The following is a 19,763-nucleotide window of genomic DNA, read 5'->3' as shown; positions in this document are numbered from 1 at the left end:
GCTCATGGCTCCAGGGCTGGTGCTTTGTCCATTACGCCATACCTACAATTATTACTATTATTTTTTTTATTTTAATTTTTTTCTCTCCCCTTTACTTTTTTTCGCCCAAGCAAGTCTATCTATATTCATGGGGGAGGAGGGGCATTTTGTTTACTTGTAAACAATAATGTTTTATTAATGTAAAAAAACCATTTGTATAAAATGAGAATAAAAAATAAATTTAAAAAAATAAAAAAAATCTGGCAAAGAATTAATGAGTGTGGGTTATGCTAAATAAGAAACACTTGATGCTTGTGGATTGCTTGTTTCCTTGAACAATTTTTGCTTTTTGATTGACCAAAAATTGCTTTTATAATGTTTTCATAACTTGGATAAGGGGACCCAAAAGGCACAATGATCAGAGGGTAATAATTTACGTTAGGAAGAACTGGATCCAAATCCTACCCTAACATATTAATTGAGTGAAAATAGTTATTATATCTGTTAATCTCTCATTTTTCCCCCAAAACATTCTAAGACTCACAATTTTCCTTATCTACAAGATCAAGCTTTTCAACTGTAGTGGCTGGATTCAATCTTTTTTTATGACCCTTTGTATAATGAGTGAGGAAAACTATGATGTTTCTAAGCACATCTGTGAAGAGGCTTTAGCTGAAATTATGATCTTTACATACTTCCAGGAATATGATAATTATCTCTAAAGCACTGATTTTAAATATATTTATAAATAAAGGAGAATAGCCATTAAAAAAACAAAATCTAAAACTAAAACTAATGACATAACAAATTGAAGAAAATAATAATGTATAGCCTAGGGGAAAAGAGGCTTAGTAGCAATAAAATAGCTATCTTCCAAAACTGAAAGAACAATCCTATGAAAAAAAGATATTAAATGTTAAATCTAATTAAACATTCTTGCATGTAACCAGGGAGAAATAAAATAAAAATAAAAAATAGTAAATTTAATTCAATAGACATTTAATAATTCCCATGATTATGTGCAAGTGAACCTGGACCCTAGCTATGTAACTATGAATTCTAAGGAGAATGACAAACTCTTCCCTTATAAATTTATGTTTGGATACAGAGCCAAGATGGTGGCATGAGGGCAGAATTTCCCAAAAGCTCTCTTCCAAAATATTCCAAAAAAAACTTTAAAATTATCACTAAATTTTAGAGAGGCAGAACCCACAGAAAGACCCAGTGAAGCAATTCTCCAATTCAACATAACTTGAAGATCCATGGGAAGGCTTTGTTCCACTGAGATCAGAAGGTGAGGCAGCGCAGATGTGATCACAACATGCCAGAGTAAAGGAGCCCCAGTCTTCCAGGAACAGCTTGTGGGGTGCCTGGCTCTCTGAGGGCACCTAATCAGAGAACAGAAGCAGTACCCAGAGATCACCAAGCAGAACTTGGAACATCAGCGGGGAAACTCTACCAGAGTGAGTGCAGAACCAAGCCAGCGTGGTCTTCAGATCAGCCACTTTCCTGGGAAACATAAACAGGCCTGCAGAGTCACCCAGCAGGGAGCCTTCCCACAGCCACTTCCAGAGCACTCAACCCACTGAAAGTAAGGGCTGGGGGTAGTTTATCAAGGTCTCTCCTCTGTTCCTGGGACAGGATTCTGGTGCTTTATGCATATTCCTGGTCACTAAGGTGTAATAGAAAGAGAATAGAATTATAAACCAGAAGAACGGTTTCAATTTCAACACAGCTACCATTTGCAAGGTATATGAACTCAGGTAAATCACTGAACTTTACAAAGGTTCAGTTTTCTCAGTGTAATCAGGAGTAATGATATTTGAACTGCCCATGTCATGGGCTTCTTGTAAAGCTTAAATGGAATTGGCTATGTGGAAAACATACATGTAAGGTATAGTAATCATAATAAAACAGGAGATAGTATAATGTACTTACTGCAGCAGTTCTCAAAGAAAGGTTGTTACAGTGTTAAATATAGCAGAAAGGTTGAGAAGGATGGCAACTGTGAAAAATATCATTAGATTTGGTAACGAAGAAGTCATCGGTAACTTTGAGGAAAGCAATTTCATTTCAGGGATGAAGTCTGAGGTCATACTGAAAAGGGTTCAGAAGTAAGTTTAGAAGAAGTTTACACATAAAGTGTATGCAATATTCACCCCTCTCCCACCCTTAGGAGTTTGGCTCAGAAAGGAAGGAGTGATGAGGAAAATACCTGGAGAGGGGATGCTAGGGTCAAGAGAAAGTTCTAATGATTGTAAAGATTTGTTCTTATTTTAAAGAAGAAAAAAATAATAGCCAGAAGGTGAGGGAGGGACAGAGGGAGTGATAGAGGGGGGGGGAGGGAGGGAGGGGGGGAGAGAGAGAGAGAGAGAGAGAGAGAGAGAGAGAGAGAGAGAGAGAGAGAGAGAGAGATTTCTTAAGTAAATCCAAATCAGTAAAGGACTATTTGAATTCACTCAGGTTCTGTGAATGTATCATTCTGATAGCTTATTGGAACCCAAAGAGGACTGTAGGATTTCAAAATATAAGCCAATGAATTTTAAAGATTGGATAACCATCTTCAAGCTAGGAATAATTTAATTATAGATCATGTGATTATTTCTGTTGTTTAGTAGTCATTCTAGCTTATTTTTTCAATAGTGAATACCATGTAATGTTTTTTCCCCTTAACTTACAGATTTCCTTTCCCTTACAGATTTGACCATAACACTCACAGACTCATACTTCTATGAATCTCTATTGACTCCAGAATAAAAGAGAAAATTCTTTGTTTGCACTGTATTATTCTTTTCAACTTGTCATTAACCTGGCTTCCCAACCTCATTATACCCTATTTTTCCCACAGGATTTTCCAGGAAATCTAATCTTTTCTTTTACTTACATTTCAGTGTCCTTGCAGTGGCTCATTCTCATGTATAGAAAGTAGTCCTCCTCTTTTCCACCAATCTCCATCAAAGTGAAACTCAAGCATTATCTTTTTCTCAAGAATCATATCCTGCTCCTCAAATTACAGTTCCTTCCCTCCTTCCCTATCTAACCTATATTCATTTTGTTCTTATTCTTTATAAATATGTAAAAATCTATTCTTTATAAATATATATATGTAAAATAAAATAGATAGATATGAAGATATGTAGATATAGGTGTGTTGTGCCTGCCTCAGTAGAACACTCCCAATTCAGATTAGTACCTTCATTATCTTCTGTATGGTCTATTCCATTTTTTTTTGCTTTCATTAATGTAGTTCAATGAAAATGAAATGGCTTCTCTCAAAAATTTCTCTTCAGCATTGATAAGGAGATATTAAGGTTACATGGTAGATAAATAACATGGAAATTCTTTTAGTCTTTCTAATGCTGAACTGTAAGATGCTGGCTAAATATTACATTCTAATATAGAAGACAGATGAGTAAAAAGACACATTTAAGATACATACAGAGTTGGTATGCAGTACATTTTGAGGATTGGGGAGACAAGGAAACACCAATAAAATGGTATCCTGGCTAAATCTTGAAGGTAATTAAAATTTCTATGAGGTAGAAGGTAAGGAAGAAGAACATTCTAGAAATTTAGCAAACCAGTTTAAAGGTATGGAGATGGAAGATCAGATATATGTGTGATGTGTGATGAAAAGCAAGTAGTTTGAACCCTAGAATATTTGGAAGAGGGGTAAATTTATAAGAAACAGAGAAAAATAAGAAGGTTGGGAAAAATTTTTGAATGTCATTTTAAAGATATATTTATATTTGATATTACTAAATTAAATAGATAATGTAAAATTTTCCTCATTAATGTTATTGTTATTCATATTAAACAAGGTATAGAGTGCTTTAAATGACTGATTGCTACATAAAGAATATGAAATTAAAGTTTTGATATTTGGCATCACATTCTGAATATATAGCATTAGTGTATCATTACATGAGAAATACAGAAGGTACCTTAGAAATCACCTGGTGCCACCCCATTATTTTAGCAATGAGAAAACTGATTCCCAGATTGTGTCTTCCCCAAATGATAGCTCAAAACTCATGATTGCTTACAGAAAGTTATTTATATTTAATTCCATATTCACAGCTAAGCCACAATGCATTCTAATGGAGAAAACAAATTGTACACACACATACACACACACACATGCACACACACACACACACACACACACACACACACACACACACATATATATATATATATATATATATATATATATATATATGTATATAGGCATGTTGGCTAAATCTTGAAGGCAATGTTTCTAAGAGGCAGAAGGAAAGAATGACATTCCAGAAATAGAGCAAAGGTATGGACATGGAAGATCTGACATCATGAATGATGAAAAGCAAGTAATTTGGACCCTAGAATATTTGGAGGAAGGGTAATTTATATATATATATATATATGCATACATACACACACAGAGTCATACATACATACATACAGAAACAAATCAGTGGCTTAGTAGATTACACACTAAATCTGGAGTCCAGAACACATGAGTTCAAATGTGCCTCAGCTGTTAGTTATATAAACCCAGACAAATTATTTAATTTCTTTTTGATTTAAGATACTAAAGAAGGAAATGACAAACAAACCAGTATGATATCTTCTCTAAGAAAATCCCACAGGAAAAAACCTGGCATGTTATGTTTCCTAGGTGCAAAAGAATCAAATATAACTGAGCAACTTTCTCTCCATTAAAATGAGAGATTTGGACTGGTAATCTTTCGGGGTGCTTCCATCTCTAAATCCTAGGAATCAGAACAGATAGGTATAGATGCACATGCAATTTTACACAAAAGAGGAAAATAAATGTTTGAAGAAACAGCTTATCATTATAATTTACATACTTTTGAATGATTCCAAAGACATTTTTCTGCCATATAAAATGATTATATGAGTTCTAAAGCAACAGACTGATTTAAATATTTTTCCACATACAGTACACTTGGGAGATGAGAACAGTATGTACAGTGGTATCTTAGGCAAAGAGTATCTCTCTTATTCTCTCAAACACTTGGGACTCTGATTAAGCCTTTTTGAATCTAAAAAACCATTGGAAACCAATTGAGAAAATGTAATAACATATTATAACATGAATTTAACTTTATTTTCTGAACGTACTCTTATCATCTCTCATTTTCTAACCAATGACAACTTCACTGAAATTCTTTTTAAGTCCTATATTTTAAATAAAAGAAAACATAGAAGAAAGAAGTGTGCATCTTGATTAAAATCTATTCTTAATGGTTCTTTTCATTCATATATTGTTGATATTTTTTAGTAGCAAAAAGGTGGGACTTTGAGCAATAGATTTTGATTTTGTAGGAACCTCCCTTTTACTGTCATGTATATAATATTTCTCAGTCTTAGGGGTGGAAAGCTAAATAATAAATATTAATATAGGAATCAAGATGACTTAAAGGATGCAAAATATAACCTTTTGAAAACTAAGGTAAGGGTAATGAATTTCTTATTTTAAAACCAGATAGCAGTACAATATCCAAATTCCAAGGTAGAGTTCACATAATTGGATCAGAGAATGGTGAGATTGCTTTCTGTCCCCCAAAGCCTGAGGAATTATTAATAGTTGGATTTTTCCTAAATTAAAAGAAATGTCCCTAAAACCATTCAATCATAATTTATTTTTCATTAAATGAAATCTGTACAAAGTTTGCTAATTATCACTCTAATTCTTTGATCATTTGAAGAGGGGAGTAAAAACTGACCTGCTCTCCACCCATAAAAGTCTTTGTTCACAATTGTAGATAAAGTGATGAGTTTTTGTCCCTACTTTCAATTTTGAAAAATATAGATTTTTTTTTTCCATCTGAATAGACTGTAAGGAACTCTTTGCTCAATCAATGTAATCATTATGTTTTGGTTGCCAGAAAGAAATTGAAATAAACTTAATTCTAACTTGATTTATTTGAACTTCTTGACCAAAGTAGTTTTTATCATCATACAATCAGTCAATAAGAATTTATTATGATCTTACCATGTATTACATATTTTTAAAGTACTGAATAGAGGCAAAAATGCATTCCCTGTACTCAAATTGAGGGCAGCTAGGAGGGCACAGACCTGGAGTCAGTAGACCTGAGTTAAAAATCTTACCTTCTATACATACTAGCCGTGTGGTCCTGAACAAGTCACTTAAACCAGTCTTTCTCAGATTCTTCATCTATAATTCATCCCAGTGTCTCTGTTGAGAAAACCCCCCAAAAGGTCACAGAGAGTCAAACATGCATAAAAAAACAAACAAACAAACAATCTTAAAGTGAAGTCTCCATGTGAGATGAGGAAGAATGAAGGACTGGGAAAGTTTCCTGCAGAAAATGAATTCTGAGTTGTATCCTAAAGGAAGCTGGAAGGCAAAGACATAAGAGGGAGAGCATTCCATACATGGGAACATCCCAGGACAGATTCAGGAGGAGTGCTCTGTAATAGGAACAATGAGCAGACAAGTGTATCTAGATCAAAGAATGTGTGGAGAAAGGGGACTAAAATGTAAAATCTTATAGGAGGTGGCCAGGCAGAGAAACATTTTAAAACAGAGGATTTTGCATTTCATCCAGGAGGTAAAGATTGCTGTTCTTCCTGATCGAAGAGGAACAAAATGGCATCTCTATATCAGGGTCAAGGAACAGTGTCTGACTGTGACTGATTAGACTAAAATGAGTTTGGAAAGTTCTACCACAAGTTGGGCACAAATCATTCATTTGGTCATTTGGAATGTAGAAGTCTGCAAATTTTTGGATCTCATGTTTCTTTTGAGGTACTGCAATTTTGCTTCACTCATAAAGCATAGCACATCTTTGAAGAAGGCATGTCATACTGGGTAGTCCTCTGCCAGTGTCTCCTATATCACACAATCAAATCCAAAGTTCTTCAGAGAATATCTTTATGGTGTCCTTGTATCATTTATTATGACCTCCAAATGAATGTTTGCCTTCTGTTAATTCAGAATTCTCCTAAGACAATTCAAATGGAAGTAATTCATTTTCCTGGCATGACTCAGATATTTAGGTTTCACAGGCATTAAACAATGAGATCAGCACAGTGATTCTGGAGTTTGTTAGACTTCTTAATGCCTCTTTTCTATCACACATTTCTTTGGAGCTTCCTGAACATTTTTTGACTCTGAAAATACATGTATCATCTTCCTGATCTATTTGGACATCCCTGAAAGTGAATGACAAAATAAGTGAACAAAGCATTCATAATTTTTTCTTTTATTTTTTCCAGTCTTTTTTTTTACATTTCTGGTTCTATGCACATTCCTGTCATCAGTTTATGGTAGTTTTTCCCCCCTTTTATTTCTAGTTACATGTAAAGATAATTTTCAACATTCATTTTCTGTAAGATTTTTCATTCCATTTCATTCCTTACCCCATTCCCAAGAGAGCAAGTTAAATGATGTAGATACATGTACAATCATATTAAACCTATTTCCATATTATTCATATTGTAAAAGAAGACTCAGAACAAAAGAGGAAAAAAGCACCATGAGAAAGAAAAAATAAAAAGACAAGTTTTAAAAAATTGAAAATAGTATGCTTTGGTCTGCTTTAAGACTCCATAGTTCTTTTTCTGGATACAAATCACATTTTATATTACAAGTTTTTTGGAATTTTCATTGGTCATTGTTGAGAAGAGTTTAACTTTATCATAGTTGATCATCACACAATGTTGCTAATGTTCTTCTCATGGTTCTGTTCAGTTAACTAAGCATCAGTTCATCAAAGTTTTTCCAGGTTTTTCTGAAATCTGCCTAATAATTTCTTACAAAAAAAAACAGTATGACATCAAATTCATATACCATAATTTCTTCAACCATTTATGATTTCTGGACATCCCCTCAATTTCCAATTCTTTGCCACTACAAAAAAGCAGCTATATTTTCTGTACATATACTTTTCCCTTTTTTTGATCTCACAGGGTTACAGACCTAGAATTGGTATTGTTGGAACAAAGAGTATGCAGGGGTTGCCTAGGTGGTGCAGTGGATAGAGCACCATCCCTGGAGTCAGGAGTGCCTGAGTTCAAATATGGCCTCAAACAATAATTACCTAGTTGTGTGGCCTTGGGCAAGCCACTTAACTGCATTTGCCTTGCAAAAACCTAAAAAAAAGAGCATGCAGTTTTAGAGCTCTTCGAACATATCTTCAAAGTGTTCTCCAGAATTATTGAATCAACTCCACCAACAATGCATTAGTGTACCAATTTTCCCATATCCCCTTCAATCTTGACCATTTTTCTTTTTAGTCATATTGGCCAATCTGAGGTAATACCTCAGAGTTGTTTTAATTTGCATTTCTCTAATCAATAGTGATTAAGAGCTTTTTTTCATAAAACTAAAAAGTTTTAATTCCTTCATCTAAAGAATGTCCTTATCTTTAGACCATTTATCAATTGCAGAATTATATTAATAAATTTGACTCAGTTCTCTATATAGTTTAGAAATTAATCCTTTATCAGAAACTCTAGTTATAATTAGTTTCCATCTTTCTTCATTCCTTCTAATGTTTGTTGCATTGATTTTATTTGTGCAAATATTTTTTAAATTCAGTGTAATCAAAATTATCCATTTTGAATTTTATAATGTTCTTGAAATATTATTTAATCAAAAGTTTTCTACTCTCCATGGATCTGAGAGAAAAAAAACTATCCTTTGTTCTAATTGGCTATGTTATCACACTTTATGTTTAACACAAGTACTCATATAGACTTTATCTTGGGTTAGGGTATAAGATGTTGGTCTATGCCTAATTTCTGCATTTCTATTTTTCAATATTCCCAGCAATTTTGTCAAATGGTTTTTAGCCCAGAAACTGAAGTATTTAGATTTATCAAACAGGATACTCACATAGTCGTTTTCTACTGTTTCTTTTTTATCTTTTCCATTGATCCATCACTTTATTTCTCAGGCAGTATCAAACAGTTCTGAATACTGCTGTTTTATAATATAATTTTAGATCTGGTACAGCTGAGTTACCTTTTTTATCATTAATTCCCTTGATTTTGTTCCTTTTGTTCCTTCAGATAAATTTTGTAACTATTTTTCTACATCTATGGAATAATTTTGGAGTAGCTTTTTGGCATGATACTAAATAATAAATTAAGGCAAAATTGTCATTTTTATTAAATTATGTCATCCTCCTCATGATCAATTGACAGTTTTCTAATTGTTTAGATCTGATTTTGTGTAAAAATTGTATTAAACTTATGGTCACTGGTCTTCTGATCCACGACAGAGGGGTCTTGATTGCTGATCTTTGCTGCAGGTGGGAGCCTTCTTCTCACTTCCTCATACTTGACCTTTTACTGGGGCATGCTCATCCTACACCAGAGTGAGATAGACCTTTCCTGAAGTTCTTCCAAGAAAAGTTAAGCTTGAAAATTGCTCTGCTCTGTATTTTTTGTGGATTCTATCATCCAAGAATTTAATTAATGTTTTTGAGGGAATATGATGAGAACTCAGGTGACTTTCTGGCTATTCTTCCACCTTGGCTTTTTTTGATATAACCAAAGGTTAAGCATGTGGATGGTGTGATACTGGTTGGTGGAGAACCTCTATTTTCTTGGTGTTAATGACAAAAAAAGGAATCAATCCAAATTATAATGCATCTCAACCTGAGAGCTTACATAGAATAGACAATCATTCTTGAACTAAAAGTTATGCCCAGCTCTCCCTCTACTTTTGTCTTGGATTGTAAGCCTTTTCAAGTTAAATAATTGACCATCATTGCAGTTACTGACCTTAATGCCACTTTTCTCCTTTTGAAGGTATTTGACTATATTGCAGGAAAATCATGCTAAAAATATAGGAGTAATCACATAGCCTTGTTCATTGGTGCCTGAGAAAAGGGAAAAGCATTGATCATTATATGGAAACTATGAAAATATTGTCATAAACCTAGTGTACAATATTGATGAACTTCTCTGGGCAATCAAATTTTGCCATGATCTTTACACAAACCCTTACAACTGACAGTATCAAAAGCTTTATTCAAATCAACAAATTATGTGTACAGATCTCTGTTCTGCTCTTAGTATGTCTTTGGGAATTGTCAGACAACAAACAGCATATCAATCAATCTTTGACCTTCTCCAAACCTGCACTGGCTATCAAGTAGATGTCTATCATCCCAAGTGATGTATGAGACTATTAATTCTTCTGGTGCTGAATATTTTTTTTCTTTTCATCCCAGTACTGAATATTTTGTTCCAAATTTGGACAAATTTGGACAAATTTCACAAGGGATCAATTATAGTTGCTAATTATATTAGTTTCTTCCTAATTACCCTGTAAATGAGTTTAATACAACTAGATAACAAATAAAACTAGCAGAAAATGTGCATTTTTTCAACATACCATGCTCCCATACCAAAAGAGTTAAGGAAGACTAGCAAGAATCTTGAATCATGATAAAAATGAGAGAGAGAGAGAGAGAGAGAGAGAGAGAGAGAGAGAGAGAGAGAGACACCCTCTCTGTGTTTGTCACATGTCACACGCTTTTCTTTTATCTCGGAGGTTGTAGGAAGCTAGTGAAAGTTACTGAATAAATGGCTGACATAATTAGTTCTCTACATAAGAAAATTAATTTAGCATTAATGCTAAAAATAATATTTGATGGGAAATTATAATTGTGAACTGATGTGAATTACAGATGTTACTGAATATAAGTATTTGAATGACTAGAGGGATTAAAGTGTCCTTACAAGGAAGAAGCCATTTTTGAGGAGAAAAGGTTTTATTATTATCATTATTGTTGCTGTTTTGGGAGGTTAAGGAAATACGTTTTAGTCACATTGACTGTGATGTCCTTAAAAGACATCCAAGAAAATTAAGTGAATGTCCTTCAACTGGGGAATGTCTTAGCAAACTGTGGTATATGCATGTCATGGAACAATATTGTTATATTAGAAACCAGAGAGATAGGAATTCAGGGAAGCCTGGAAGAATTTTCATGAACTGATGCTGAGCAAGATGAACAGAACCAGAAAATCATTGTTCACCCTAACAGCAACATGGGGATGATGATCAACCTTGATGGACTTGATCATTCCATCAGTGCAACAATCAGGGACAATTTTGGGCTATCTGCTATGGAGAATACTGTCTGTATCCAGATAAAGAACTGTGGAGTTTGAACAAAGACCAAAGACAATTACCTCCAATTTAGAAAAAAAATTATCTTATTATGTAATTTTGCTATCTCTTGTATTTTCTTTTCCTTCCTAAAGGATATGATTTTTCTCTCTTATCACATTCAACTTAGATCAATGCATACCATGAAAACAATGTAAAGACTAACAGAATGCCTTCTGTAGGGGGTGGGGGAAGGAAGCAAGAATGGGGGAAAATTTGTAAAACTCAAAATAAATAAGTCTTTCTAAAAAAGACATCCAAGAGGTGATCCTCAGGAGAGAGATTATGGGGTCATATAAGATGAGAAGTATCTGCTAAAAAATGACAGTTGAACTCATAGGAGCTAAATGAAAATATAAAGTGTATTAGAATAGAGATATAGAAAGTTAGGATGGAGCCCTGAAAAACAAGGTATAGCCTGGATTAGGTACAACAAAGGGGGCTGAGAAAAAGCCTCAGGTTAAAGAAGAACCAGGAGAAAACAAAGTTATGAAAACCTAGAGTATAGAACATCTATGACATAGTAGGCAATGGTGTCAAAGATTACAGAGAACTATAGGATAAATTTTCATTAAAGGTAATTAGATCATTATTAACTTTGGAGATAATAGTTTTAGGTGAATGATAAAGTCATAAGCCAAAATATATAGGGTTTAACAGTGTAAGTTACTAATACAGACAACTTTTACAAGAAGTCTAATTAATTAAAAAAGAAAAATATAGGGAGATAATAGGGATAGCTGCATCAAATAAAGGTTTTTAAGGTTGGGAAAGGTAATAGTATGAAGATGCAATGCTATAAGGAAATTATTTTTCTATGTCAGTGAATTAATAACAATATTAAAATGTATTTAATTTTAAAAAATAAGCTTTGTCTTAATATGAGGAGAGGATCAAAAATTAGGGGACATTAAACAAGAACATTATTATACTTTATGATTCTTGGGGCAGTTTTGAATGTCTGTAGTAAGACTTGTTAAGATATGAGAGACCTCTGGAGAAAATCGAATGGGGATAGAAAAGAGTATACCATTTTTCTCAGTCGTACATGGCACACATACAAACAATTGACCAAGTATAGGTCATAAAACCCTCACAATCAAATTAAGAAAGACAAAACATTAAAGTTATTTTTTTCAGATCACGATGCAAAAAAAAAAAATATGTGTAATAAAGAGCCATGGAAAGACAGACTAAAAATTAATTGGAAACTAAATAATCTAATTTTAATAATGAATGGGTTTTATAAGAAATCATAGAAACAATCAATAATTTTAATCAAGACAATGACAATAATGAGATATACTAAAATTTTCGGCAGTGCAGGGATTGGTGAGAGGGAAAGAATTTGGTACACCAAATTTAAAGTAAGGGAAAAGTGTTAAAAATGAAAAATAAATTGGTGAAAAGATCAATGCCCCATATCTCTTGGAAATCCTTTAGAGTAAATAAAATAAAAGACTAAGTTATACAAACCTTGAATACATTTAAAATCAATATATGAAAAGACTTATTTTATTTTGTTTTAGAACCCATTCACCACAGAACTGGGACTTGATCTTATCAGCCATAAACAAGGGTTTTCCATTTCCTTGGTTATAGTATCCTCAGTTTCAAGTTTCATAATTTTATATTGCATAATAATGCAGGTAAACCATGATAAATGAATTCAGCCCTAAGCACATATTAAAATTAAGAACTGAAAATGTGGAGTTAAAAAGAATTCTGAAGAAAAAGTTAAAAAGCCTGAGATCATTGACAATCTTCAACTGATATGAATTCCTGAAATTCTATTTTACATGTTAAAAAGATGTCAAAAGCCAGTATGAATTTTCGCAAATAATTCTGAAGATAGACATGCTTAGATCAGAAATTTCAAATGGTTTTGAGTTTGACATATGACTCCAACTACCAAACTTCTTATTAAAAAAAGAGTCAAAAATAAGTAGTTATTTGTTGGACCCATTGTCCCATAACATTGAAAGAAAATGCAAAAAAAAAAAATCCACACTTAACATAGCAAAAACTCTGGAAAAAAAAGGTTGAACAATCTCGTAATATTCTTAAATTTTGTCATCAAATATTTCAATGGCAAAAACAATTTTATAAAATTGAAGACTTATATAAAATATTAGATTATATCAACAGCTAGCTAATTTGCATGATAGTATATGTACATATATAAATATATATTTAGAAATATAGATATACATATGTATATAAATTGAATGCCATATCATTTAAAGACAACAAAAAGGAAAAGCATAGAATGGAATCTATGTGGGAGATGGGAAAGGAAATATTTTTAATATTCTATAACCCCTTAAAAGCAAAAGTCAAAAATATACAATCGTGCAAGGAATCAGATAAAAAAAACAAAGAATTTATCATCAATCTAAAGTTTCTCTATAAAGGTCTGAATAGCAAGCAAACCAGAGAAACATGAAAAACTTAGTGAAGGAGTATGTAATCACCTAAAAGACTGAAGCAATAATAAGTCCAATGTGATAAAAATAAGATTTAGGACAAATACAGAGCTCTGTACTATGAATACAATGTAAAACAGAACAGTTATGTGACAAAAGGTGCCTGAAATTGTAGCTTCTCTGAAAAACCTGAAAATGTCAGAGCCAGATAAAAATCTATAATTATTGGCTTAAAAGTTTCATAGTAGCACAAGAATTACTAGTGAAGCACATTAACAGCTTCCTCTCAGAATGAAATCTGAACTCATAGAGCGTATCATGTATGTTTTACCAAAAGCAGAGACCAGAACTCCTCCAAATGTAAGCTAATTATGTATTATATGCTTTATACAAGGTATTCCAATTTTATCACTAACACAGGAGCAAAAAGGGTGTGACAAGAAGTACTAAGGTGTAAAGGGAAACTCATTAGGACCATGGTAATTATTAAACATGCTACCTAGAAGTGCAATAACATTTTAATGATTTGTTGATCATCATAAAACCTTTTGTTCAATTCTGCACTCAATACTCACTCACGTGATAGAAATATGTAAAATAAATCAAATTGTACTGAGAATTCTAGTGCTTATGTTTACAACGGAAAATATTCACTAAAATTCTTACTAACAATTGTTGTAAACTGTGGTATCTTTTAGGGAAACTGCTTAAGTGTATTATGTTTCTATTTAGTTAAATGCATTATCAGCTCTGCTTTGAGTTGAGTATTGCTTCTAAGTGAAAGAGAAGTTTGTACTTTAAACTCCTCCACTCCTTAATAATCTCTTACTGTTCATGCATAATATCAAAATATATGGCTCAACCAAAAAACAAATTAAATATTTTCACCATCTTGTGGAGTTTTTCTTCAGGGGTATCAGAATGTTATAGATTAAATTCTGGAATATATATGGTGCTGTTGTTGGCCTTCATTCTTAAAGAGAAACAAAATGGTAGAGTACAGTGACAGTGTGCCTGTGATTGATCAGACCAATAGAGATTGGAAGATTCTATCATAGACCAGACACAGTTTAGGCATGTGAACATTTGGGATGGATTACCTTAATTTGTTCATTCATGTTTCTTTTGAGTTATTACAATTCTGCTTTGTTCACAGAACCCAGAACCTTTTATGATGAGAACACATCATGGTGGACAGTCCTGTGCCATTGTCTCCCATGTAGCATAATCATTTCCAAAGTTCTTGAGAGACCTTGAGAGTGAACTTGTATTACTTTTTTGATCATCATATGAATATTTTCCCTATGTAAGTTCTCGATAAAATAGTCTTTGTGTCATACACACTTTTGATATGCCCAGCTCATCAGAGTTGCCTTGTCTTCAATTGAATTTTAATGCTTGGCAGTTTAGTTTAGTTCGTTTCTTGAATTTAATGTCTAATATCTTCTCCTGCCAGGTGATCTTCAGAATCTTCTTAAGACCATTCAAATGGAAATGTTTCAGTTTCTTGTCAAGGAGCTAGTTGACTGTCCAGGTTTCACAGGCATTTAGCAATGAGGTCAGCACAACAGCTCTATAGACCTTCAGTTTATTTTTCTTTAGAGAATCTCAAACACTGGCAATGTATAAGTAAAACTCATTATCAATGTGAGCATCCCTGGAAAGTATAGAGCCAAGGTAAGTGAACTTATCCACATTATTCAAAACTTCTCTGTTTGTTGTAACTGATGGTGTATGGATGATTTGGTGGTGGCTCATAGAGTGCCTGTTTAGTTGATATTACCTTCTAAGGCTTAAATTAGCACAAGCAGCAGCAAATCAATACCTTGTTGCATCTCAGCTTCAGAGATTGCATTGAGTACAAAATCATCTGTAAGCAATCAAATCATGCATCATCACTCCTAGTTAGTCTTGGCTGTTGTCTTTCAAGTCTACTGAATTTTGTTTTGTCTATGACTGTGCACACATTCTATATATTGATTATGAGTGGAATCATCTTTGGCAAAGTTTTTGTACATTTTTGAGTGCTTTGACCACATTCCCCACTTACCTCAGGCCAGGTAGGTTAACCAGATAATTTTTTTTGTTCTTGTTTTTTTTTATTTTCCCCCAGTTACATATAAGAATCAATTTTAGCATTTATTTTTAAAACTTTGATTACCAAATTCTCTCTCTCCCTTCCTCTCTCATTCCTCACTCTCCTTCACTGAGAAGGCAAGCAATTCAAAAACATGTGTAGTTATGCAAAACATTTCCATAATAGTCATGTTATGAAAGAAAATATAGACCAAAAAAAAGTTAGAAAATAAATTCCAAAATGCATTCAGATACTATCAGTTATTTCTTTGGAGGTGGATAACACTTTTCATCATAAATCCTTAAGAATTATCTTGGGCCAATGTATTGCTGCAAATAGATACTGCTCATCTTAAATATTGCTGTTATTTTGTATACAGTACATTTCACTTTGCATCAGCTCATGTAAAGTCTTTCCAAGTTTTTCTGGAAGTATGCTACTCAACATTTCTTATAGTAGAATAGAATTCCCCCATAATCACACAACACAATATGTACAACCAGTTCCTAATTAATGGAAATTCCCTCAATTCCCAATTCTTTATAAAGAAAAAAGAGCTGCTATAAATATTTTTATTTATTTAAATCCTTTTTCTTTCCTTTAATCTTTTTTGGATACAGACCCAGTAGTGGTAGTACTAGGGTTGTGTGCTGCAATGGCATAATTCCAAATTGCTCTACAAAATGGTTGGATCAGTTCACAACTCTACCTACAATGCATTAATATTTCATTTGTCCCACATTCTCTCCATCATCCTTTTCTGTTCTATAAGCCAAACAAATGTGTATGAGGAAGAATCTCAGCATTGTTTAATTTACATTTCACCCATCAATAGTGGGTTAGAACATTTTTTTTCGTAAGACTATGGATAGCTTTGATTACTTCAACTGAAAACTGTTCATATATTTTGATTGTCAATTCATGAATGGTTCCTAATTTTATAAATTTGACATGATTTTCTATTTGTGTGACAAATAAGGCCTTTAGGAGGGAAACTTGATTCAGTTTTTTCTCCCTGTTACTATTGCTAACTGCATTTCCATCCATCCTATTTACCCCATTATTCTTTCACCTTTCACCCTATCTCTCCTCAAAAATGTGGTGTTTCCAACTATCCCTTCCCTCAATCTGTCTTCCTTCTATCACCCCTCTTTCTTATTCTCATCACTTCTTACTTTCATGTAGGATAAGAGATTTCTAGATCCATGAAACATGCATTTATTCCCTCTTCAATCCAATTCTGCAACCATCCATTGACTTCTCCCTAACTTCTTCCCCCTTCACTATAAAAAGTTTTTCTTGTAGGTAACCTTTTCTAACCCCTTCTTCACACCAGGAGGCTGCTCAGAAACCCAAGAAGCTGCCAAATCCTACTGTTGTTTCCAGTGAAAAGACAACCCTTTGAGCTGGGTCACCTGTGAGCAGAGTTGTGACTATAGCTCCTGTGTATCTGTACCTGCTGCTTTGTTACTTGCCTGTTGCCATAGGACATTGAAATAGGTAAAAATGGTAAAATGGTATGGGTGATGTCTTCTGATTCCTGCATAAATTGAACTTAAGTGAGACAGAGTTGCACTAAGTCATTAGCCTCACTCTTTCTTCTAGAGTCATCACAGTACAGCAGCAGGACAGAGTCAAGACAACCTATGATGCTTCAAGATGCAGTGGATGACCTCTGTCTAACCAGGCTCTCAACAACCACAGAATCTGTTTCAACTGCCTTTATGGCAGTTGGAATTCATTTTTTTTCAGTCCATTCCATCAAGGAAGTCTGCAACCCTCCTAACCCTTTGGTTAGCTCAACCTGGTTTAACCTGTCTGCCAAAAATGTCTACCTGGAAATGGCTTTTGTACATGCTACATCTTCTTAGAACCACAAATAAAAGTTAGGTGGATCAAGTGTTCACCAAATGTGGAAAGCAAACATCACACCAGAGGTAGAGGCCTTCCTGAACACAGCCTATATGACTATATGTGTGCGTGTGTGTGTATATGTATATATACATGTATATATAATACATATACTACATAACAAGAATCATGGAAACTGAAGATGTTTATTCTTATAAACAGATCAGACTTTGATTTTCAAAAGAGAACTAATAGATGGAAGAAATATTTGTAAAATTACCTTGACCTCTTCCAAGCATGATACATTGAGTGCAATCATACTTATCAGACTATTCTGGTATGGACCTAAAGAAACTAATGGCATTCTGAAACCAAAGCTCAATTGGAAGAACATTTACTAAAGCAATTAACACCTACAAAATTCCAGTTTTAGCATATACTTTAAGAACTGTAAAATGATCTGTGATGAATCTAGAATGAATTTTTTAAAATTTTCCTATACAAATATTGAGAAAAAACATGATCTATCAAAACTTTTAAAAATTATATTTCCTTGACAGAAAAGGATTATTATTTCAGAACACTTGTTAGTAAGGTTAAAAATAACAAAAATACTTTTAAAACAAACATACCACTTCCCCATGGAAGAGTAAAAAGTAACAATAATAGACATACAATTACTCTGAATTAAGGCTAAAGCATCCCTCAAATGAACCAAAAAAACCCTTTATTAGCAATGCATTTCATTGTATCAAGACTTTTAATTTATAGTTTCTTAACAATTTAGGGTATTTTTGATAGGTATTTTTGTTTTCAAGTTGAGATTTACAACACTCTTGCAAGGTTAATGCTACAAATTTAATCAGCCTTATTTTTCAGATGAGCACCACCCTAGAGGGCTGAAATATCAGCTTAGTCACAAAAGAATTTGGTGATATATCAAAGAATGATGAATATGCCTAAAGATGGCTAGGTTACATGGTCTATAGAGTGCTGAACCTAGAAATATGGACTCAAATCTTTACCATTTCTATGATCTTAGGTAAGCTGTTTAATTTCAAAATTGGAGATACTTCTCATGATTGTTATGAATTTCAAATGAGATAATACATTAAATCAATTTGTGAACCCTGAATTTTCATTAATAATCTAACAATGATTACCACTATTTATTATTGTTGTTGTTTTCACCTGCTTAGACAGAGTTCCCCGAAAGCAAAATAGTAAGACTCTCATCTTATAGCTGAAGCAAAAGAGAATATGGGTACATTTCAAGAAAGATGGATTACCTTGGACACATGGTGCATACCAAATGACTCTACTAATGTTTGATGAAGTAATTATAAAGATATTGTGAGAAGAGTCTAATGTGCTCTTTGAGTACTGCTTGTTGGCCTGTAGCCACATCACATGATGATGTAATGATGTTGATTTTCATAAATGAATGAGGGTCAGCCTGGGTCAGTCCTTGAAGAGGAGGCCTCCAGAGAATGGCCCAGCCTAGATTGACTGTGATTAGCTAGACTCTCCATTTCTTTTGGACATTTTCCATCTTGGCTAGTACTAAAACTGTGTTTGAAGTACATGTGGGCTCTGGTGGATATAGTTTGTAACCTCTTGTAATAAGGTCATTAAGCTCTTACTCTGATCAAGTAAAGCTGCATATATTTTAGCTGAACTATTGTCTCACTTGATCTCTACAGAGGCTTATGCAGGAGAAACATAATTCCTGGAAGGTCTAAGAAACTATGACCCATACCTTAACTTGAGTAATGCCAAGATTAATAAGGATGGAGATTCATAACAAGGTCTTAAAGTTTTGTCAGAGACATAATAAGGGTAGGATTGACTGGGTGGAAGATTTTGTATTCCTTTAACAGATAGAAAGAAGCAAACTAATAATTTTTTCATCAAGAAAAGGTATTAAAATAGGAAGTTCTAAGATTAGAGGTATTACTTTCCCCTAAAGCTAAGCCCCAGGTGATCTATTCAGGTCTTATCTCACCTTAGTCTTACCTCTGGTTATACTTCAACCTCAAACACTTGTTAGCTATGTGCTCTGGGTAAGGTTATAAAAAAGACTTTAAAATCCAATCTGAACATTTTATATTAGATGTTAGAGGTAATGTGGAGCCACTGTAGTTTAGTGAATAAGGAGCAGAGTGGTCAAAGGTAACACCTGTGCCCTTGTCTCTTTTCACACTTCTTATATTTTGCTTTGTGGCTTTCTTGCATTTCCTTATTCAAGATATTCTATCTCCTGACTTTGATA

At 33.5% G+C, this 19,763-nt stretch overlaps 1 long non-coding RNA gene across 1 annotated transcript; it reads right to left on the bottom strand.

The window, feature by feature from the left end:
- Positions 1 to 1,072: 1,072 nt before the first annotated feature.
- Positions 1,073 to 9,829, bottom strand: LOC141516290 (uncharacterized). The gene is made up of 3 exons (XR_012476658.1): positions 9,745 to 9,829; positions 6,100 to 6,187; positions 1,073 to 1,651 (listed from the first exon to the last, which is right to left on the bottom strand). It is a non-coding gene; the product is annotated as an uncharacterized LOC141516290 (long non-coding RNA).
- Positions 9,830 to 19,763: the final 9,934 nt, after the last annotated feature.

The sequence above is a fragment of the Macrotis lagotis genome, chromosome 3 (genome assembly GCF_037893015.1).
Source record: "Macrotis lagotis isolate mMagLag1 chromosome 3, bilby.v1.9.chrom.fasta, whole genome shotgun sequence".
Taxonomy (NCBI): Eukaryota; Metazoa; Chordata; class Mammalia; order Peramelemorphia; family Peramelidae; genus Macrotis; species Macrotis lagotis.
The sequence above is the reverse complement of the archived record's forward strand: the minus strand, read 5'-3'. Positions and strand labels throughout refer to the sequence as shown.